The sequence below is a fragment of the Rhipicephalus microplus genome, unplaced genomic scaffold, assembly GCF_043290135.1.
Source record: "Rhipicephalus microplus isolate Deutch F79 unplaced genomic scaffold, USDA_Rmic scaffold_14, whole genome shotgun sequence".
NCBI classification, from domain to species: Eukaryota; Metazoa; Arthropoda; class Arachnida; order Ixodida; family Ixodidae; genus Rhipicephalus; species Rhipicephalus microplus.
The window spans coordinates 16856997-16874066 of NW_027464587.1; the positions used below are offsets into that span (position 1 = coordinate 16856997).

General features: G+C 44.6%; 1 protein-coding gene across 6 annotated transcripts in view; it reads right to left on the bottom strand.

Annotated features, from left to right (window-relative positions):
* LOC119180874 (transcription factor RFX3) overlaps positions 1–17070 on the bottom strand; it is a 327700-nt gene that overhangs the window by 267412 nt on the left and 43218 nt on the right. The gene's annotated exons all lie outside the window — the stretch shown is intronic.

Below are 17070 nucleotides of genomic sequence, written 5' to 3' on the forward strand. Positions count from 1 at the left end.
ATAATAGGTTGGTTCTTTTCGATTTAGGAGACACGCGCTCGACGAGAGAAGGAACTGTTCGATCAGTCGACCTCGCGCGTCATACCGAGAGTCACCCCATAGCCTGCTATGCGCATTAAAGTCTCCAAGGAGAACATAAGGTTCCGGAAGTTCATCAATTAAAGAGTGTAAATCACGTTTTTGCAGCTGATAGCTAGGAGGAATGTATATAGTGCAGATTGTGATCAGTTTATCAAAAAGAACCGCTCGAACAGCCACTGCCTCAAGGGATGTTTGGAGTTGTAAGTGTGTGCATGCAATTCCTTGATTCACTATGATGGCAACACCTCCGGATGATGTCATGGCATCATCACGGTCCTTTCGAAAAATAACGTATTTACGAAGAAAATTTGTGTGTTTTGAATTAAGGTGTGTTTCTTGTACACAGAGCACTTTTGGTGAGTGTTCGTGTAAGAGTTCTTGGATGTCGTCAAGGTTTCTGAGAAGGCCCCTGTCGTTCCATTGTATAATTTGAGTGTTCATGGTGAATGTAAAATAATGCTGTGTGTACGAAAAGCGAGTGGCTGTTTAGACGGGGAATTTGAGTTTACTTAACAGGGCCGTCACCAGGCCCTGTTATTTGCTTTTTTGTTTTCTTGGCGTGCTCCAAGGAGCCATGCCGCTCATTCGGCACCAAGGGTGCCGACGTATCCATTGCCTCCTCGGAGGCACTGGATGCCTGCACGTGCGGGCTGTTAGTTCGGATTTTGGGCCTCGCCTGGTGAGGGGAGGCCTTGAGACCCGAAGACTCTGGAGTCTCCAGTCTCTGTTTGGGAGTAGGCCATGTAGCCTGGGCTACAGCCGCCTTGGGGGCAGGTGCCACAACCGCCGGATCGGTATGCGCGGGCCGAAGGAGTGGCGAGGGCTGGTGCGGCGGTGCCCCCTGACGCGCCGCATCAGCGTATGTAGGTCCATAAAATGGAGCAACTCTTCGCCGTGCTTCCTTAAACGTAATGTTCTCCTTCACCTTCAATGTAATTATTTCTTTTTCTTTTTTCCAGTATGTGCAGGAGCGTGAGTATGCGGCATGGTTTCCTTCGCAGTTTGCACAGTGTGGCGGTTGTTTGCAGTTCCCAGACACGTGGCCTACTACTCTACATTGTGCACAAGTCTGGCGACCACGACAGGTTTTAGAGCCATGGCCATACCTCTGGCATTGGAAGCAACGACGAGGGTTTGGTATGTACGGCCTGATAGATGTCTTTGTGTACCCTGTTTGAATAGATTCCGGTAGTTTACTGGATGCAAATGTGAGTATTAAGTGTTTTGTCGGTGTTTCCTTATTATCTCTTCTGATGATGATTCTCCGTACATTAGTGACATTTTGGCTCTTCCACCCCTCCAAAAGTTCAGTCTCAGTCAAGTCAAGTAAGTCCATGTCAGATACCACTCCGCGAGTTGTGTTCATTGATCTATGTGGTGTTATGGTTATTGGTATGCCACCAAAATCTGAAAGACGGTTTAGCTTTTTAAATTGTTCTTTGTCACGGATTTCAAGGAGAAGGTCTCCACTAGCCATTTTGGTTACCTTATATCCGGTGCCAAGAGTTTCGGTAAGACATCTAGAAACTAGGAAAGGAGAGAGGGTCCTGGCTTGCTTTTCAGTTTTTTCACAGTGAATGACGTGGAAATGGGGAAAAGTTTCTGTTGGCTGGTTGAAGAAATTTATGTCGTCGGTGCGTACCCGCTTTAGGCCGGTACGATCAGACAGAAGAGGGAATGCTCCATGCATGCCGGTCTTATTTTTGTTCAGCAGCGTTGGCGGCCACCCACCACGGAGCCCAACAAGGGGACGCTGCAAGTCTGCAGGTGCTGAAAGCTTGCAGTCGTCAGCCGTACAACACTGCCATAACCCAATGCGCCTAGACCAAGGTAGGCTATTTGCACAGGGTTAACCCTTGCCGCCAGGAAAAATGGAAGTAAACAGAAGAAAGTAGAAGACAGGACAGATAGATAGTGAGAGATAAAGACGAAGATGTAGGCAGAGAGAGATAGGAAAAGGCGACTGCCGATTTCCCCTGGGTGGGTCAGCCCAGGGGTGCCGTCTACGTGAAGCCGGGGCCAAAGGGGTGTGTTGCCTCTGCCGGGGGGCCTTAAAGGTCCAATCACCCAGCGTCGGCTCAACCCCCAGGATCCCCTTTTCCCCGGACACGGCAAAGCCACGCACGGCTAGGTGTGGGAGGGAGTAGAAACTCCCCCGTTAGCTCGGGTCCGTGGTGTCGCTACACACCAAACGCCTACTTGCGCAGGCGCCCCTGCGGGGTTCAAAAACGTTTGACGAGCACCTTCATCGCATTCGGAGTGTTCTTAAAGCTATACGATCCGCTGACCTTACCCTCAAGCCTGAGAAGTGCCATTTCGGCTACAAAGAACTGAAGTTCCTGGGTCATGTTGTGAGCGCTGCAGGCGTTCAGCCCGATCCCGAGAAGACTGCCGCTGTGGCCGCTTTTCCAGCTCCGACAGACAAGAAAAGTCTTCGACGATTTTTGGGGCTCTGCGCATACTATCGCCGCTTTATCGAAAACTTCTCTAAGATTGCGGAGCCACTCATCAGACTTACGCGTGACGACACCCCATTTCTGTGGACTGACGAACAAGTGACTGCCTTTGCGGAACTGCAACATCGATTGTCTTCCCCTCCTGTGCTTGGTCATTTCGATGAGGACGCTGACACAGAGGTGCGCACTGACGCAAGCAACATTGGTCTCGAAGCTATCCTGGTGCAAACACAAGATGGGACCGAACGTGTGATCGCCTATGCGAGCCGCACTTTATCACGTGCCGAAACCAACTATTCAACGTCAGAGAAGGAATGTCTCGCGGTAATATGGGCGATTACAAAGTTCAGGCCTTATCTCTATGGGCGCCCATTTAAAGTTGTGACGGATCACCACGCTTTATGTTGGTTGGCTAACCTCCGAGACCCCTCTGGGCGATTAGCACGATGGAGTCTGCGACTTCAGGAGTTTGATGTCACCATCGTCTACAAGTCGGGTAGAAAGCATGAAGACGCCGACACGCTATCACGAGCACCTCTAGAATCCGACCATACAGCTGTAGAAGACGACAGTGCCTTCCTGGGGACTCTCAGTGGGGCGGACCTCCTCAGTAAGCAACGAGCGGACCCCGAGTTAAGGCCCATCATCGACCATTTAGAAGGCAGCACCGTGTCGGTTCCTCGACAACTTTCCCGTACGTGGCCGTCATTTTGCTTACGACACGGCATATTATACAAGAAAAACACCGGTACCGGCAGCAGATCTTATCTTCTAGTCTTTCCTCAAGACCTTCGTGATGATATCCTATTAGCCTGCCACGATGAGCCGACATCCGGCCATCTGGGATACTCACGGACGCTCGACCGGGTACGACAGCTATATTTCTGGCCAAAACTTGCAGCTTATGTGAAACATTACGTGAAAGGATGCCGCGAATGTCAGCTTCGCAAGTCACCACCTGTAAAGCCTGCAGGCCTCCTACAACCCATCGACCCACCGCGTACGCCGTTTGACAAAGTTGGAATGAACCTTCTTGGACCGTTTCCTTTGTCTCACTCAGGAAACAAGTGGATCATCGTCGCAACTGATTATTTGACGCGTTACGCTGAAACGAAGCCACTGCCACGCGGTACAGCATCTGAAGTCACCCAGTTTTTCATGCACCACATAGTGCTTCGTCACGGCGCCCCGTCAGTCATCATCATTGACCGAGGGACAGCGTTTATGGCGAAACTGTTGGACGACATCTTCAAACTCAGTTACACGAACCACCGTAAGACAACCGCATACCACCCCCAGAGTAACGGCTTGACAGAAAGGCTAAACAAAATACTGGCTGACATGATTGCTATGTACGCGGATGTGCAGCGTAAAACTTGGCACGAGATCCTGCCATACGTAACGTTTGCGTATAACACCGCAACCCAGGAAACGACAAGGTTCGCACCCTTCCGCCTCGTTTACGGTCGAGACGTGCAAACCATGCTAGACGCCATTATTCCTTGTGACATCGACCAGCACGAGCTGCAAACTCCTGATGTCGAGGATTAAATTCAGCGAGCAGAAGAAGCACGTCAACTAGCCCGCGTGCACATAAGATCGCAGCAATGTAAAGACTCTCAAAGGTACAACATCCACCATCGACCAGTTACCTATCAACCTGGCGACCAAGTGTGGGTTTGGACTCCTGTTAGACGGCGAGGTCTCAGCGAGAAACTCCTGAGCAAGTACTTCGGACCCTACAAAGTATTACGGCGGCTGAACGAGGTCAACTACGAAGTCATTCCAGATGGAGGCTCGGCAACGACCCAGCGCCACTCACCACGAACAGAGATTGCGCATGTCGTCCGCTTAAAACCTTATTTTACGCAGTAATACTCGCCTTTTGCGCAAGGGCAGCAAACATTTCTTTTTAGTTGTCCATAGGGTCTCGAAGGAACTTTGAACTGTATTAATGTTTTTTTTTTCTTATGACCAACCACAGACAGTTGTCTTTTTTTTGCACCTGCATATCCCCTGTGCACTATAAGTATTGTTTCTCCCTTTCTTTTTATTCCCTTATGAGCCTTGCTGTCATTTTGTGTATGAGCACCGAGTCGATGCTCTAATGGGAGGGGGAATAATGCCACCTAGAGTTGTGAGCCGGCAAGCCCTAGCGAGCCGAAAAGGAAAAAGAGAACGAAGAAGAAGTGTGTGTTAGCGCTTCGTTAAAAGATACACGCTCGTGTCTTCCTGCCCCGCTGTTCCTGTCTTGTCTTCACGGCTCTTGGTGCGTGACAATATATCGGGCTGTTGCCAATGGTGATGAGACAGCCCCTCTCCAGCAACAAGTTTGTACCTTCTGCCACTAGGGCCGTAAGCAACGAGCGGTGCGGCGCTACTCAGCGCCAATTTGCTGACATCACCTTCAGCGTTTGTGGTCATATTTCTGGAACTCGTATTGTGTAATTATTCATCATCATCATCATGAGCCTGACTACTTCCACTGCAGAACAAAAGCCTCTCCCATGTTCTGCCAGTTCACTTGGTGTGTAATTATTATGCATGAATAAATATACTAAAGCTAGTTCAGAAATTATTTGCAATTAAATGGGTGCATCCTACATCGTGTAAGTCTACAGGTTTCCATGTTTGACAACCAGTGTGCAATAAATACTCAACTGCACTGAACAGCTTACTCGACCTGTCATCTAAGTGAAGAAATAGTCTCATATATGCCGGAACTTCATCACAGAATGCAGCCGTTCTTACTCTAGGGCCGTCCAAACAGCGGTAAAGTAGCAGACGAACAGGTTATAGGTAGCGCCACCAACGGTGAGCGGTTGACCGAAAGCGGGGACACTCGCTCCCAAGGGAACCCCGCAATCTTTGCAGGTCAGGAGTACAGTAGGCCGAGCTTCTTTCAACAATACCATTTGTTGATATCACAATCATCTCTAAAAGCTTAAGCAAAACTAACAATTTGTATTGTTACACGAAGTAACGTTAGCAAGTCTTTCTGACCCGGTCTCGCTTAAATCAACGGAACACTGGTTAAAAAAAATATGGCCACTCCAGATGACCAAGCGGTTTTTATGCAGTCGGTTCTTTAAATGCGAAGTAAACATTGAGAGTAAAGCAAGTTTACGAGCTGTCTCATGACGTCTGGGGATAGCACGCACCAGCAACTGCGCACTTCGAGTGACGCAGCCTCTATCCCTAAAACGAAGCAAGAAAAGTGATACCGTGTTTTTTTTTTTCTTTTTTTTACCTTCGACTATTCAAATCAAAAACCTTTTATTTTCACCATTTCATACAAAGGTGAAAAAGGGAGAACTGGAGAAAAAGCCGATAGTTCTTCGGCTTGACAAAGTTACGGTCCCCCAGGCAGACAGTGGTGAAGTTTGTTTCAAAATAGAATAGAAGATAGCATGTTACAAAGTATAAAGCATTAAAGCAATAATAACATTTCAACTGAATATAAAATAAACATTGCGATGAAGGAAGAGAAATGTATAAATTAAAGACAACTATACAGCAACTACAAAGTACAACCGAGAAACACTTTTTTTTATAACATAGAAAATTACTATAACAGCAGCATGCTATCAACAACCGGTGGGATTTTTTTTTTCTAATCCTATGTTAATGAGCTGTTACAGGAACAGGTCCAACATTTTAGTTTTGTTTAGCGGTAACACATCAACAATTTGTCTGTTGAAATGGTTAAGTAGGGAAGGCAGTGTATGACAAAGGCGCTGTTGTCCATAATTTGTACGAGAAAAAGGAATTTGCCATGGGGCCTGACGGCCAAATGAATATGTACTTTTGTTTTCTTGTAGATCAGCGAGGGTTAAAAATGAATCTAGCTTTCCTAGCATAGCACTCTTGTAACATTGTAGAGTTTTCAGTTTCCAAATATCACCAGCTTTTATTATTTTAGTTTGCCGAAAAGCTCTTCTGTATGTTCGGAGAAAGAAACATTCGCAATAGCTCGAACTGCCTTTTTTTGAAGTGTTTGCATCATCTGAATATTTTGTGCGGTGGTGTTTCCCCATATGAGAGAGCAATAAGTGAGGTGTGAGTGAAAGAGAGCATGATAAATGAGGTGCTTAACCCTTTCGCTACGAACCCATAGGCCATCGGAAACGGAGTTCCGATGATTTCAAATCTCCCGCAACAACTGAAAACTCGCGTTTCACGGACATGTAGCGCCATCTAGCCTAAGCCTGAGCAACCCACTTTTCATTTTCACTTTTCTTGGTTTACATTTCGCCCGCTGAGCCGCGCCCTCGTGTGCAGTTTGAATGGAATCCAGTTTCGTTTTACGTGAGAATGGCCGCCACTCCACGTCGCCCGCTTCGACAGCCGATTGCTGTTGCAAGCACTTCAGCCGCTTCTACCGACGATTTTTTCGACCCGAGTAGTGCAGACGACACGAGTGACGATTTCGAAGTTTCAGAGTCGAGTTCCGACGATGATACTCCAGACCAGACGCCTCAGACTTCCACAAGTACTACCAAGTAAGTATCGTTTTTGACTTCGCACTGCTTATGAAGAAAAAACGCACTTGATATTTGACAATAATGGTATCCTTTCCTTGCTTAGGGTCTCAACAATGTACGGCAAGGATGTTTTGCCAAATCCAGCACGCCGTATGAAGTTTTCATCCGTAAGACAGCCTGGTGCCCATCTTGCAGCAGCGCTACGGAGTGGCGTGCGTCGCTTCTCAAGGGCGCTTGATTTTTTCCTTTTGTTTTTCACAACGGAAGTGCTCCAGACTAACATATGTGACAACACTAACAAGTACGCCTGGATGCGTATTTTGGACCGGCAAATCTACGCTCGCCGGGACGGCTCCTGGGAAGAGGTAATGCCACTGGAGATGCTGAGGTTTATCGGACTTATCATCTACATGGGGGTTGTTGATGTACCACGGCTCCACATGTACTGGCGGACGACGGGGATATTTTCAAGCCTTCTCCCACCAAATATTATGAGACGGGACCGATTCTTTGCACTTTTAGCTTTCCTGAGCGTAGGGGACCCGGAAGATCTTGCGGCTGCAGCATCTGATGGGAAAACTTGGAGGGTGTCATGGCTCCTGCGACACATAAATCTGCAGTCACAAAATTTGTTTCAACCACAGCGCAACCTTGCCGTGGATGAACGCATGGTAAAATCGAAAGCGAGGTCACGAATCAGGCAGTACATTCAGGACAAAGTGACGAAATTTGGATATAAGCTGTGGGTGCTGGCGGATTCGAATACCGGCTATACAATAAATTTTTTTGTGTACACTCGCAAAGATCGTCGGGGCTTCCCAAAAGAACTGAAGGATGCTACGTGGGAAAGAAGGGCGCAGCATGGGGACGTTTGCTGGATTCGGGAAGGCAACATCCTTTTCATGCAATGGAAGGATCGACGTTCTGTGTATCTGATGAGCACGATGCCCACAGCAAATAAACATGTTGCTGCTAAAAGGAGAAAGAAAAGGGGAGGCCAGTGGGTTGTGAATACCGTAAAGAAGCCCCTCCTTGTTCATGAGTATAACACCGGAATGCTCGGCATGGACAAATCTGATCAAATAATTGCCACGTACAACGTACTCAGAAAGTGTGTATGTTGGTGGAAAACATTGTTTTTTCATGCTGTGGACATTGCGTGCGTAAATAGTTTTATTTCAGGAGCACCAAAAAGAGAATCCAAATGTCGAAGAACTATTCAGAAACAGGAACTTTGACCAATTGGCGTTCAGAGAAGAATTGATTCAACAGATATTTCAATACGATGAAGTTTCTCAAGGACACGCCCCTTTCTCACCCCCCCTTCTCCCCTCTAGATCCTGTTCGGCACCAGCCGAAAAGAATGGAAAAGAGAAGAAACTGCAAGCTTTGCTACGAAAAACTGAAAACACAAAACAGAACGAACATATTCTGCTCGACCTGTAATATTTACCTTTGCTTCCTGCCTTCACGAGACTGTTTTGCCAAGTGGCACAGTCGTTGGGGCCAGTAGGTTGATGGGCCGAAAAAAATTGTTGACATGCTACACTGAATTTATGTTTATCTAGAATGATAGCTAAGAGAACTAGTGATAATTTGTATATTTCAGATTTCTCAAAATAATTTTTTTGCTCTCTACATTCACTAACTTGTGAAGTGCTTGTATAAATTTTTGTATGTTTTTTGTTATTTAACAAACAAATTTTCCAATTATATAAGTCTCATACCAAAGTGTTTTATATGTATAAAAGGCCGAATCAATAAGCTACCATTTCATATATTACAATGCTACATGTTCCTTTTTTGTCAAGAGTAATAAATTTTTTTGTGAAAGCACAAAATAAGTGCCGTTTTTCCGCTGTAGCGAAAGAGTTAATTTTATAGGGCAATGTATTTCGATAGCGATTTAAAATACCAATAACTTTTCGCACTTTCGCACACACATTGTCAATATGAGCATTCCAGGATATATGCTCGGTGAATATAACTCCGAGTGTTTTGGTAAAGGACGTAATGGTAATCTTATATGGACCCAGAACAATGTTATCTGGTAATATAGTAGAACTTCCTTGGGCACGAAAAAGGACACATTTTGTTTTGGCTTCATTAAGAATCAAGCAGTTTGCTTTTGACCAGCGTTGAATTTTGTTACAGACAGTGCTAGCTATAGGCATTATTTCTTCTAAGTCTTTCCCTGTAAAGAAAATTGAGCAGTCATCTGCATAAGCGACAACCTTACACATATCACTAATTTCTACGATGTCATTAATGTAATAAAGAAAAAATATCGGGCCAAGGATGCTACCTTGAGGCACACCCGCTGTTAGAGGTTTCGTTTGTGACCTATTTTCATTAATTTTAACAAATTGATGCCGACTTTTCAAGTAAGATCGGATAAGTTCAAGTGTTATTCCTCGGAAGCCATATCTTTCTAGTTTCGTAAGCAACAGTTGGTGGTTGACTCTATCAAATGCTTTGCTAAAGTCTAAGTATAACCCTAATGTTAGAAGCTTTTTTTCTATGTTCTGAAGAATAGGATCCTTTTGTATATTTAATGCACTTTCCGTAGACCGTCTTTTTCGAAAATCGTGCTTGCACTCGGTTAGCAAGTTATGTTTCTGCGAAAAATTATCAATACGGACGTTGATAATTTTTTCGAGGCCCTTCGATAATATAGGAAACTGGTCTATAGTTGCCAATACAGTTTTTATCACCCCCTTTATGTAAAACTATTACTCGGGCTACTTGCATATTGCGAGGGAAAACTCCAGTCAACAAGGATGCGTCAAAAATGTGCGTTATAACAAGAGCGAGAAGGTCTATGGCATACTTAATTGGTCTGATTTCTAAATCGTCCATATCCCTACTGCGGCTATTTTTCAGACATGAAAATGTTGCAATCACCTCAGAAGTGTTAGTAGGCTTTAGAAATATTGACTCCTTTAACGAGGTTTGATGCAGTGTGGGCTGAATGCCGTGATCTACGCATCCCACTTTCACAATGAAATCATTGAATAGGTCCGCAAGTTCTGTGCCGCCTATAGAAATACCATTGATATTCAGTGTATCTATTCATGTAGTGACTGGCCTGCGATATAGTGTATCGTTTATTTTTTCCCATACCTTGTTATTTCGGCGCATACAATCATTATTAAATATACGCGTGTAGTAGTCATTTTTTGCCTTTTCTTCTTCTTTGTTCAATTTATTTCTAAGTTGTTTATATTCTTTCCACTTTGACAAGTCCTTTGACTCGACAAAACACTGGTAAAGTTTATTTTTTCTGTTGATTTGTCTTATGAATTCTTTCGAAATCCAGGGCTTGCACGATGGCTTTTGATTTCGGTAGCGCTGAATTGGAAATGATTTAAAGTAAAGCATTTTCAGTTTGTTCATAAACTTGTCATATGACTCATTGGCATCCCTAATGGAAAATATGCCAGTCCAGTCTGTTTCGCGCACAGCTTCTCGGAATTTGTCAAGTGACTGAGCCGATATCTTGCGGTACGTTGCATTACTAGTAAATGTGCGTTTAGTTGACGTCTTTCGTTCGAGGAAAAGATATATGGGCATGTGATCACTGATGTCATGGCTTACGATTTTAGATTTTGAATTATCCATAGTCGAGTTTATTATGAAAGTGTCTAGTAACAATGACGTCGTAGCGGTTACACGTGTTGGTGCTTTGATTACACTGTAGAAGTCATTGCACTCCAGGATTGACAAAAACTGTGTAGTAGCTGCTGTACTGGTCGTCATGTCGATATTAAAGTTCCCACCAAGTGTAAGTAGGTAGCCATTTTCATTTACAAATAACAGCAGATTGTCTAAAAACTGAAAGAAGGCAGAGGGGCTGGCATTAGGGGGTCGATATAAGACCGCAAATACTGTCTTTTCTTTTTTAATGCATAGAACTTTGTAATCTTCGGTAGCGAGGCTATATTCTCGAAGAATATCATAACCATTTAAAGAAGTTAAAATCGCAACGCCGCCACCTCTGCCCTCCTTGCGATTTACATTGAAATGTTCGTATCCTTGAAGTGCATAGTACTCTGAGTCATCATTATACCAGGTTTCCGTAAACATCAAAACTTCAAAATTGAGGTCACATGATTCGATTAGCACAGTGACCTCATCCGTTTTGCTCAACAGCGACCTTGCATTTAGATGCATAATTTTTAGCGGTTTGTGTTTGTTAGTAACGTTGTTCTTCGTAATGAAGTCGCCTGGACTTACATAGCCTGAAGGCTCCATCTCGATTCTGGGCATGAATATATTGTAGTGTCTGTGAATTATGTGTTTGTTATCTTGTTAAAATTGCTTTCACGCATTATGCGGACAACAAGCGAAGTCTCCGTGCGGCGTGCATGAACAGTGCCATTTTTCGCCCACACAAATTTCTAGCTGTGTTCCCATTTGCGCGCTATTGCCATTCCGAGCATTTTCTTCACTTCAGGGCAAAGGTGTTCATTTACGAACACAGAAGATTCAGCAGGTAGGCCGAAGGAGGCATTTGTTAGCCTTTTCTTGCGCGACTTCTGAAGCAGTTGATCGCATTTGTCCCTCCGCTGAAATTGAACAATTATATTGGTTTGACCAACCTGCTTTGTTCGAACCCTGTGGCAAACGTCAATGTCCTCAGGGGTTATAGTCTCGTCAACTGCCTCTCCGATTTTTTGGAGTACTTCAACAAGGTTCTCATTCGGTTTTTCGGTTATTCCTTTAATTTCCAAATTTTGATTTCGCGAGTACTGCTCAGACTGCAAGAGGCCTGATTGGCAGTCCGCCAGTTTCTTTTCCAAAGAAACTTTGTGCTGTAGCACACCGTTTTCTTTCTTGAGCGCATTATTTTCCTTTAATGTTGCCACTAGTTTTTCATTGGTGTCATCTAGGGTCTTGCTGAAGAAATCCATGCTCTTCTTCATTTCATCAATTTCAGTGCGCAGATTTCTTTCTTCTGCTCGGAAGCCTCGCTCTAGCGCTTCTTTCATTTGCTTCCACTCATTTTTGATTTCATCTTTGAAATTATGGATCAGTCTCGAAACTTCCTTGTTCATGTTAGTTACTACCGACAACACGAAGAAGATCACATTAAAAAAAATCACATATACTAAACACTGGGCAGCAGTGGCAGCTATTCAAGACTAGAACCAATTTTATAATCTGAGAAGAGCGCCACTAACCTGCCTAGATAGTGATAGGTGGATGTGTAACATGGCATAGCTGCTTAACAGTAAGCCTTTGGACACCAGAACGTATCAGGGCAATCAGTGATGGGTCCACTACAGACATCAGCACGTATTAAAGAAGAATTGCGGTTGCTCCTTCTTGAAGGCCTACATTTATTGATGCGATGACATTTAAGAAAAAAAAGATAAAAATTCAAATGGAACATCTAGCACTCACGAGCATGAAAGGGCAAGACGTTTTAAAGGCACTTAGCAGAAGAGCCATTGCATATGTGGATGTGAAGGTGAAAGCTAAAACGCTCTACTGGGAAAACCCATGGATTAAGTTTATTTATTTATTTATTTATTTACAGGATTTCTGCTGGCTTCAAAGTGAAGCCATAAGCAGGAGTGGGTAACATAAATATAGATATAGCACGCTGAACATTTTCACAATATATTACGCACAGAGAATGTCGCGGACACACAGGTTTTAACGCGGTAAAAAGAAAAATATACAGTGCATGACATGCAATTGCGCATAGCATAATACCTATATAAGTGCGTACTAACATCACCTGTGTACTAACAACGCAACGTCACATAACAAAGAGTACAAATATGGCAGGAAGACATGCTATAAGTTTTTTAGCTCCGATAAGAATGACGCCACTGTCGCCGCCTCCACAACCCCACCAAAGAGGCGATTCCACTCGCGTACAGTTCGTGGGAAAAAAGAGCCCATGTACAAGTTCGTTCTGCAAGAAAATTCCTGTAATTTTTTTGAGTGATCCGCCCGCGTGGGTCGTCGCACAACTTTTTCTATATACGCACTTTAATCAACGCCAAGCTTATGGTGGTAGAGCAGATACATATATTTTAGTCTTTCGCCATATCGCCGCAAATGTAATGCTTCCAAGTTCGCTGTCTGAAGCAAAGCAGTGACTGACGTAAGGCGATTGTATGAGCGAAAGATAAATCGAGCAGATTTTCTTTGTAGGTTTTCTAGTTTATCAATATTTTTCTTTGTGTATGGGTCCCAGACCACGCAGGCATATTCCAAAAGGGGACGAATGTAGGTTTTATATGCTAATAGTTTTATTTCTTGCGTTGACTTCTAAGATATCCCTTCTAAGATACGATCTTCTAAGATATCAAAGCTTTTTCATGGCTTTCTTTTCTAGAAAAGTGATATGTTCATTCCACCGGAGGTCTGAAGTAATTATTAAACCTAAGTATTTATAACGATTTACAGCACTAAGACAGCGACCATTTATTGAATACTGGAAAGTAAGTGGTGCCTTCTTTCTTGAAATTGTCATTGAGACGGTTTTTGTAGTATTGATGCTCATCTGCCATTTTTCACACCAGATATGCAGTTTGTTCAGGGCACTACTTAATAATGCCTGGTCGGCAGGTGTGTTTACTTCTTGATAAAGGATGCTATCGTTCGACAACAGTTTGATTTTGACAGGTATATCGTTTACGATATCATTTATATAAACTAAAAAGAATAGTGGCCCGAGAACCGACCCTTGGGGAATGCCTGATTGCACGGGCGCTGGGCGTGAACACGAGCCGCCAACTGATACGCATTGACTCCTAGACGATAAGTATGACTCTATCCATGAGAGAAGTAAGTACTGCGCCGACCATATTTGAAGAAAAGTGACAACACGTTCCCACCTTTCACGTACTTTTCTATAGACGCAAAGCACTGAATATTCAATATATTAACACGAAGTTATTTTATGCCGGTGTCCACCAGAACTTCGCTGACATACTTCTATCATGGAAGTGACTTTGGAAAATACATGCCAAGACGTTGCAAAAAAAAAAAAAAAACAAGAAGGCAAACATTCGTCGCACGGAATCGAACATGCAATCTCTTGATTCTCAGGGCGAGCTGTTAACTACTACACCACAAAGCGTACGTGGCCTGAAGTGCTAACGGCAAGCCATTTATATATGCCATACACAGTTTGGAAGTCCTCAGAGCTTCGAAAATTTTGCGTGATTTCGTTATCAGTGGCGACATAGCGCGCCAGACTCGCACTGGGCGCACTCTGAAGGTTGTCACCTCCACGTGGCATTGCCTCCACGAAGTGTGGTCTTTCTTGCTTAGCGCTTATCAGACTTTTAATTCAGGAATCGACGAAGGCCACTTCGCACACTGGCGCGGCCACATTTACGAAAGGAGCACGCTGCTGACACACGACGCTGGAAGAAGTGTGGCAGTTGTTCGCACTTGTCCTGTGTATACTTGTGCACTCGTTTCATGCGTCTGTCTTTCACTTTTAACAGCGCACTTTATGTGTCAAGCTGAAACTGTTGTTAGTCTTCGCTTGTCCCGTGTATGCTAATTTCGTGTGTGCTTTTTACTTGAGGTGTGCATCGCAAGTTTCGAGCTGCTGGCCATTCTTAACGTGATTTTGCAATTTGTTGCTGTTGAAACAATGCACAATAAATGCTAGACCAAGTCTGTAAAGGCACGTTGCACTATCGTGTTATACCGATTCCTATATCGGGGGATCAGACACATTTTTTTCCTTATATTTATTCCTATGGTGTTCCCCAATTTCATTCTCAGCCCCGTTTTTACTTTATATCTATTCCTATGGTGTTCCCTGATTTCATTCTGTGATGTCTAGAAATCATACCTGCCAAGTTCAAGGATTCTGAATCCGGGAGATTCCAGCAATTGGGGGGGGGGGGGGGGGGGGAATGCGTGGCACACAAAAAAATGGCATACAAACACACAAAAAAACTGCAAAAAACAAAGGGGGGTGGGAGGGGGGTCTGAATCGCAAGCGCCAACATCAGCGTTATGGTCTTATAGTGGCTAGGAGTGGTCGAACACACGAGGGTAGAGTTTTTCACTAAAATGAGAGTTTCAAAGGACCAACACAACTAGCAGAATTTATTTCAATCAAAAGAACTCGCGCGTGTCTTCCTGGGACATGCGTGAACAGACGGGACGGTGCAGCTGGCTGCTGCGGTGAAAGCAGGGGTCAAAGCTTTGCTCACTACTATATTCTTTTGACAGGAACGCCAAAACGCGTCTGGCCCCTTTTTATTGCGATAATAGCAATTATATGGACAGTCTAGGCTGTTTTTTTTTTTGCTGTCGCCACCGCCGCCATCCTTCACAGTATATGTATACATATCTATATATATGAACACTCAAAGAAAAAAAGCCGCCTACGTTTGCCGCCGAGCTTGTCGCAATGTGCCGATGCGCATCTCTCAAGTGTACTTTACCCCATGGATGGATGCCTGTGTGCGGGCGCTTATTTTTCGGTGGGGGAATCGTGCGTCTTCGGCTTTCACTGAAATGAAAGCGTTAGTTGCCGGGCCCACAAAGGTCACTGGTTTCTACACAGGCCCCTTTTGCGAAAACAGCGTGCTTTTCATACACAGCGAGGTATAGCAACTGGGACATTTGTTAGTTTGTACTCATCTGTACCTGTGATTACGTATCGTGCATCTTTTTGTTTAAACAGAGTGATACGTGTTCAGCGGTAGATGTTGTTAGTTCGCTCTTGTCCTGCGTGTATCGTTCTCGTGCGTCATTTGTGTGCGAGCAGTGCGCCGCACGTTTCGATCTGCTTGCCGTTCTCAGAGTTACATTCCAAGCTGTTGCTATCACATTTATTGCTTCGCCCTCGCAGCAAAACTAACTTCTTTTTTTTTACGTATTCACTGCCTTTATCTTACCACTGCTTGCCCTCCGAGCTCCAAGATCGCTATCGCGCCGCCGCGACCGCGGTTTTGTGCCGACGGTTGCGGCAAACGGTAGTTCATTTTCCAACCCCCATGCGCTTGGCTGCACACGTGCCTTCAAAACTAAGTCGTTTTATGCCATCTACGATAGCATCTGCCACAGTTTTGTACGCAGAGTTCACAGAAAGCAGCATTGCTTTGACTGGTTGAGCACACTTCCGGGGTTCTGTCAGTTACGTCATCACCATACATGATCGTGTCGGGAGCGACCACGGTTTCTTCCACAGCGGTTGTGGCAAGGACAATCAGACGCACGGTAGAAGACAGCGCGTGCGCCGGTCGCACGTGTACTTTCAAAGCTTTGAGTACGCTCCTCTCAGTCTTCTCGACGGTTTACGTACTAAAGTTTTTATCACCCGCCACGATTAGGAAATGTGTTCGGAACATCCAAATTGAGGCCCAATGAACATAGTAAAATTTGGGGCTGGGGAATTTCAAGAAATCGTACCTGCCCCGGTTTCGCATCAGAGTTTATACTGTACGTTTGCATGAACGCCTCTTGAACTCGTTTATAGCAAAATGGGGTAGGTTCAAAAAGCCTGGAGCGGATAGAGCTGCTTTTTTGTCAATGCGGCCAGATCACGCACAGAAATTTCAATTTCCGGGAGATTTTCATGACAACTGTACAACCGGAAAAAACTGTCAAAATCCGGGAGACTTAGCAGGCAAAAGAAATGAATGTGATGACATTTTGGCAGCACACATGCAGGTATTAGTGAAAATTGCTATAATTACTTGCAGTGTGACTCTTGAAATGAGCTATCACCAGTGTTTCTGGAAGTGACGGTTTTCACCGATGAATCGCCCCCACGCTTACATTCTACTGATTGGCCTACGCGTCACGAGCCTATGCGAAGAGCCCGTTTTGTCGTTGAGTCAAATTACACAATGGAAGCTGTGTCGGCACTGAGCATAGCATCAGAGATTACTATAGGGACGCATGCACGGCTACTGTTTATTCAGTGAAATATTTCTTCGGACGTGGCTGTGATTTCGGCAGCCTTATATATAAGCAGCACGCGTGGCTATTTTCACTGATAGGTGCCCTCAAACCCGAGAGTTTGGCGCAGTTTAGCAGAATTTCCGTTGATATTATTA